The sequence below is a fragment of the Desmodus rotundus genome, chromosome 3 (assembly GCF_022682495.2).
Source record: "Desmodus rotundus isolate HL8 chromosome 3, HLdesRot8A.1, whole genome shotgun sequence".
NCBI lineage: Eukaryota > Metazoa > Chordata > Mammalia > Chiroptera > Phyllostomidae > Desmodus > Desmodus rotundus.
In genome coordinates, this window is record NC_071389.1 from 75,868,342 (window position 1) to 75,875,885 (window position 7,544).

Genomic DNA, 7,544 nt, shown 5'->3' on the forward strand with positions numbered 1-7,544 from the left:
TAAAACAGAAATTTTAACTTGTGTATTTCTTTTCACTTTAATTTTATCCTTCAAAACAAAAGAACTATAAACAAATATTAACGCAGTTAATAATATATATGTGTGCTGAAGTGCTTAGGGGTGGTGTGTACTTTCAAATGCATCAAAAACATGATGGAATGATGGATAGATAATGGGGTGAGTACATAGGTGGATATATGATAAATTAATGTAATAAAATGAAGGTTTTCATAATAAAGTAATAGAAGAAGAAAAGAAAGAGAAAGCACAAAAATATGCCTGTCTTGACTTTGATGGCCTATGGAAAGCAAAAAACAGTTCATAGTATCCCAAAGGACAACTTTAATATAAATGGTCCTATGTCAATAGTGCTGATAAGGCAACAGGGAGAAACAAATGCAAGAAGAATGCTAGCTCAACGCAGGCTCAAAGGATTCCCTTAGATAAAGCTTTAAGAATAATGAGCTCATAATCAAAAATCACTCAGAACATAAGGAAAATAAGAGGCCATGAGTGAGAACCAGCAGAAAGAACAGATCTCAGAAAGAGTATTTGAAGTATCACATAGAATGTGTTTAATGTTTAATATGTTTAAGGAAATATGAGTTTTTATATCTATTAAATATTAAAGATACCAAGTAGATAAATAGTATAAGAATGTGGGGGAGAGTTCAGGGCTTGAGATGTCAATTAGGGAGTCATGAGCATAGATGTGGTATATTGAATCATTTATATTAAAAGATATGAAATCTTTAAATGTGTATAATAGCTAGCTAGTTATATAAATTGTGGCATTTATAATGGAATATCATGTAACCATTCAACAAGGGTATAGATTCACGTAGACTGATACTAAAGGTTTCAGAACATATCATTGAATTAAAAAAGGAAGTGGCATGCATATTGTACAATTTGTGTAAAAATACAATCACATTTATATGCTTGTGCACGGATGGGAAATTTTTGGAAGATACATAAGCTGGTGCCGAGAGTAGTTACTTGTCCAGAGGTGGAGTGGAAACAAGGTATGGGGAGGGTGAATTTTACTTATCCATTTTTAGTATTTTAAGTTTTACTTTGAATATGTATTTTATAAATATTTAAATACCTAGGAGGTTATTGTGGTCATAGTGCTTTTTCTTAAAAGGACTTCAGGCTACAAGAGACAGAGAGCCAAACTAGGGAAGGGGAGACCTGGTTTCCTCGCTGACTCTATTTCTGCTATGGGACCAGTTTCTCTTCTACTTAGGCTTTAGTTTTCTCACCACTAGACTCATTATTGAGCAAACAGATTTCTGCACTCAAGGTTTTTGCTAGGGTAATTTTGCTTTGTGCTATATTCCATCCAGGCTTATTTATTTACACCATACGCCAACACATGCACTCAAATATGGTGCTCTGTTTTACCTCATTCTGATCCTATCTATCCAGTTCTATTCAATTCATCCACCCCTAGCCAATCAATGCAGTATTATTTCGTTTTATTCAACAGTGCATCTACCATGTCCCAGGCACTGGGCAAGTGACAAGACAATAAAAGATAGTTCCAATCTTCACAAAGACTCCCTGGTTTAGTTGGGGAGAAAGTTATGTAAACAGTTATAACACTGTCTACAATAATAGAAGCCTACAGAAGTTCTAGAGGTGAAACAGAGGAAGTAGTGATGAACTCCCTAGCTGGAAAGACCAGGAGATGCTTCCCTGATAGACTGTATTACTATTTACCAACATCTGCTTGCCCTTCCTGGGAGAAGATTGTGCTTATCCAAACTATCGAAACCATGCTTAGCCACAAGGCTTGCTCTGGCCGATGGAGTATGAGAAGTGATGTGTATCACACCCATGCAAAGGTTTAAGAACACTCTGTGTTTTGCCACACATTTCCCCCTGTTCCTGACAGCTGTATCCTGGGGCCCAGAGTGAAGATGACCTGAAACAGAGTGGCATCTAACCAGAGATATACTTGCAAAACTAAACTTATGCATAAATTATACATATTATAAACAAAGACTGCCCCTGTCTCTAAGTTGACTCCACCTTAAAAGGCTCAAATCAAACTCTCAGCTTTATATAGAAAGACACAAAAATCTATAAGGGTGGCCTTTTTTTCCCTGTTGTTCAGCTTTTTGTAGTGAGAGTGAAAAATCCTCTTCCTAGTCCAGACTGCTCTTTTGAATTTCCTAAAAAGAAAAGAGTAGTGCCCAACAGGAGATGGATGGTACGGATGTGAAAAGGCACCTTGGGAGCAATGAAGTTAGTTGCAATGCCAGGCTTTGGGGGTCTTGGAACACTTTTTGCAACTGGACTTGAATGACGATCTGAAGCATTTCATTAGGAATCTCATGGCTTTTTCTTGTTCTTTTTTTTTTTAACCTCTCCTGTTTGCTCAAAAGTGGAATTTTTTCCAGGTTAAAAAAACAAAACAAAACAATTCTAAATATTGGCATATATTTAAAAGATACAGAGCTTTAAACTCATGACCATTGACCATAGGAGGCCTTGAGAGCTGCCTGGTAGTCCTACTCTGTTTCTTTAAGTCTCTCACTTTCCTAGACTCTTATGTTAGACCTCAGTTTTCTCCTCAAAAGATGAAGTGTTGGTACTCCTGGAGCTTAAATTCTGGGGGCATGCAGACAAAAAAAATAAATAAACAAGCGAACACACTTTTCAGATAGGTGATAGAGACAAGGACAGGGAATAAGATGTACTAAAAGGGATAGACAGTGACAGAGGTAGGAAGGAGGGGATTGTGTTTTTGTTGGCTAGTCTATGAAGTTTTTCTGATAAAATAACACTTAAACAGGAAACAGGAGGGTATAAGTGAGTACACCATGTGGACATTCAAGGGAAGATCATTCCAGGCACAGAGAGCTGCCTGTGCACAGGCCCTGACGCACGAGTGTACTTGGTGAGTTCAAGGAAGAGCAAAGAAGAAAGCATAGCTACAGCAGAGAAAGTAAGGGGAAGGTGGTGGGAGATGAGGTCAGGGAAGTTGGCAAGGAGCAACCACAACACATAGAACCTTGGAAACTATTTTTACCTTCACCATCCTGACTCTTAGCTAATGACTGGCTTCTGATTTCATTGAAAAAAATTGAACAATCAAGAGAACTTTAATAACCTCGCCACCACCATACCTCCCACCCTATCTGCACTGTGCCCGGACAATTTGTCTTCCCTTTCCATGGATGACTGCCCACACTCCGGCCTCAACATTTGAATGTTAGATCGCCCCACTGCCTATAGATGCCATTGTTCTCCTGAAGTATTAATATTTTCCTCTCTACTGGGTAATTCCTTTTATTCCTATGATCTCGTATCTTACAACAACCTACTTTGACCCCCTCCAGTTTTTGCTTCACTTTACAGAAAATTTTTCACCTGTCTTGTTTGTAGTCTATACTTGCCATCCCCATTCCTTTTATTACATTCATTCCCACATCCAACACAAGCAGACTTTTGCTCCCCACTCCTCACGAAATCTCTCTTGTCAAAGTTACCAATAATCTCCATGTTGACAAATCTGGTGCCCATTTCCTAATTTTCACCTTTCTTAGTTGATCAGTATCACTTGACGCAATTGATTACTGCCTCTTTCTGAGGCATTTTCTTCATGTGACCTCCTAATTTTCCTTAGCAGCCGCTCCTTCCCAGTCTCCTTCCTGGGACTTCCCTTCCTTCCTTACCTCTCCGTGTTGGGACGCCGCAGGGCTCAGCCCTCAGCCCCTGCTCAGTATCATGAACACTCATGCGGCAGGTGATCTCACCCAGTTCCATGGATTTAAATACGTGTTTATCTCATACACAACTGTCAGAACAGTCTAGATTTTTCTGCTACCCTCAAACTCAGCATTTTAGAACAAAAAAAAATTGATTTCTCTTTCACTCTAAATTTCCATCATGAACCAGCAGGGGTACCTGCTCACTTGTGAAAGGAACCCAAGTTAACACAAACAACCACAATCACCTAGGTCAAAAAAGAGAACTCTTAAAGCTTCTGCCTGAAGTGACATAATCCTTCTGCTCTCATTTTATGGGCTACATCAAGTCACATGTCTATGTCTAACTTTAAAGGGGCAGGAAGTATAGTCCTACCAGGGACTTAGAAATATTGGTGAATACGCTAATGATTACAATAGTTCTCATAGTTTTATCTCAGGCCCCGACATTTCTGCTGAACTCTAGGTTGCTGTTTCAAACTGCCTAGTGCTTACTTGACACCTTCTCTTGGATATTTAATAGACAATTCAAACTTAGTATGTCCAAATCAAAATTCTTAATTTCTCTCTCACCCTCACCTTGCATTGTCAAATTTGTCGCTGTTTGACTCTGCCTTCCTGCTAGGTAACAACTCCATTCTCTCTGCTTGCTACTCAGGCCAAAGCTTGGAGTCATCCTTGATTACTTTCTGTTTCACAGACCGCTCACTTGATCTATTTGCAAGCTGTGTTGGTTCTTAAAATATACACAAACTATGACCTCTTCTCATCCCTTTGTTGTGACCATCCTAGTGCAAACTGCTGTCTCCTCTTGTGTGCATGATTGTGACAGTCTGTTAACTGGTTTCGGGGTTTCCGTTTGCTGCCCTGTAGTCTGCCTTTCACACAGAATGTAGGGTCACCCTCCTAAAACACTGTCATTGGTTCTCCTGGGCTCAGAGCCTGTCAGTGGCTCCCTTTCACCTCTATGGTAAAATCCAAAGTCACCATAGTCATACAGTTTTACATGTTCTGGGTGCTCCCTTCACTTCCCTGACCTCATTTCTCACCACTTTCCTCTTACTTTATTCATTCTTTTTTTAAAAATTAAAATTAAAAAAAATTATTGTTCAAGTAGTCTGCATTTTCTCCCCACCGCTCTCCCCAACCCAGCCATCCCCACCCCCCCTCCCCTGAATCCACCCCCCACCTTCGTTTTGTCCTCCTGTCCTTTATAGTTGTTCCTGAAAATCCTTCCCCCTTCCCCCACCCCCTTATCTCCTCCCACCTCCCCTCTGGTTACTGTCAGATTGTTCTTAATTTCAATGTCTCTGGTTATATTTTGCTTGCTTGTTTGTTTCGTTGATTAGGTTCCACTTATAAGTAAGATCATATGGTATTTGTCTTTCACCACCTGGCTTATTTCACTTAGCATAGTGCTCTGCAGTTCCATCCATGCCATTGCAAAGGGTGGGAGCTCCTTCTTTCTTTCTGCTGTGTATGAGATACCACTACACACCGATGAGAATGGCCATCATAAACAAATCCACAAACAAATGTTGGAGAGGATGTGGAGAAAAGGGAACCCTAGTGCAGTGTTGGTGGGAATGCAGACTGGTATAGCTACTGTGGAAAACAGTATGGAATTTCCTCAGAAAACTAAAAATGGAACTGCCTTTTGACCAAGCAATTCCACTGCTGGGATTATACCTTAAGAGCCCTGAAACACCAATCCAAAAGAACCTGTGCACCCCAATGTTCAAAGCAGCACAATTTACTTTCTCCATTCTAGCTGCACTTTCATCCCTGCCCTTTCTCATTGAATGTACTAGGCACACTCCTGCCTCAGGGTCTTTGCATGTCAATCCAGTTTCCTTCTTTATTCTCTGTCATTACTTTTCATCTACAGGAAAAGTATATTTACTTTTGTTTATTTTGATCTCCACTGTTCCTAGAATGTAAGCTCTGGGAGTAGCAAAATTGATTTTCTACTTTTATGTCCCCATTGCCTAAAATAATGCCTAGTACATATGAAATACAATAAATATTTGTCAGATGAATAATTAAGAAAACCACAAATTAAAGTACTTAACCATTTTTTGAGTGCTTACTCCTTGTCTTGTTCTCTGCTTTACATTATTGTACTTTATGATGTACCATCCCCTCTTAGAGAGGAGGAATAGAGACTTAGAGAGGGTGTATAACTTGCCTAAGGTCACTCTGCTGGCAACTGATGGCGTCCAGTCTCAGTCCCAGGTATGTCTGCCTCCAACTTCATGCTCCTTGCCATCATACATCACTGACCTTGTCCGGCCATAATTTTGGCAAACTCTCTAGTGAGCAATCTATTAATGCACTCTTAAATTAGAACCTTAAAATAAGGAAGGATTAATAATTAAATGTTACCATAAAGAAGAACTAGACAGACATAGAAGAATGTGAGCTTTAATGGAATAAAGAAATAGATTTGGGAATTCTGGTGATTTTCAGCCTTCCATATTGAATCTAAAACCATCCAGGTAACATTTTTATACTTAAACAGTGACTTGATACAAAGCCTAAGGCTCCAAAATAACTCTGGGTTCTTGATCAGTCTTCAAGGCAGGCAAACAAACTGCTGGCCTTCCTTCCTTCCTTCTTCCTTCCTTTTTCCCTTCCTCCCTTCCTTCTTTGTTTCTTTCTTACTGAGGTGTACTTCACAAATCGATCAAGTGTGTTTCTGACCAGACTTTGACCCTAACAATTTAGGCTGGCCAAAAGGAAAGCCGTATGTTGAATGTGTCTTCTAAAATTGCTTCTGATCTAAGCCATCTGGTGACGTAACTGGAAAGTTCAGGGAGTGCTGCCTCACTCTGAGCATATTCTATTTCCCTGGAACCAGGGCATCATTGGCTCTGTCTTCTACAAACAACAACATGTCTTATTAATAGGGTTTTTTTCTCCACAGGGCCATGGATTATTGATGGATCTCACTGTTAGGCAAGCCCCTGTCACCTTGGACAAATAGGACACAGCTCTTGAGCTTCCCTTCAGTAGGCACAGATGTCCCCTTATGTCAGCCTACATGCATACTCACCCAAGGCAACGAGAGGGTGGCTGTCAATCAAGCTACATCTAAAAGGAAGATCACCTTTTCCTGGCTGAGCAAACAAAGAAAGGAGAGGGGAGGAGCACTGGCAATTGTCACTGCCCTAGATCGACATCATTACTGGATGTCTCCCAAGTGGACAAGGAAGCTCTCTCTGGACCCAAAATCTGAACTGTAACTTATTTGTACCAAAGGACCTTCTCATCAAGCTCTTTCTCATGTCTTTCTTGTTTTAGTTTAGGCATTTTATTACTCATAAAAATGCACTGAAATATGCAAAATACTAGAAGATAAAGTAGGTTACCAAAGGAATGCTTGCTGAATTATTTTTCCTATCTTTATTTCACACATGCTTTGAAAAACTTTTTATTGAATTATTGGAGTGACACTCGTTAATAAAATTATGCAGATTTCAGGTATAGAATTCTATAACACATTGTCTGTGTATTGCATCATGCAATCATCCTCTCCAAGTCAAGTCTCCTTCCGTCATCATTTATTCCCCCTTTACCTCCTTTGCTCATTTCAACCTCCCCTCCCTGCTTTCTCTTTGGTGATCTCCATACTGCTGTCTGTGCCTGCTTTTATTTATTTATTTATTTTTCACCTACTCTTTTCACCTTTTCCACCCAGTCTCCCAAGTCCCCTCCCTTCTGACAGCTGTAAGTCCATTCTCTGTATTAATGAGTATGTTTCTATTTTGTTTGTCAGTTTATTTTGTTCATTAGATTCCACATATAAGCGAGATCATATGGTAT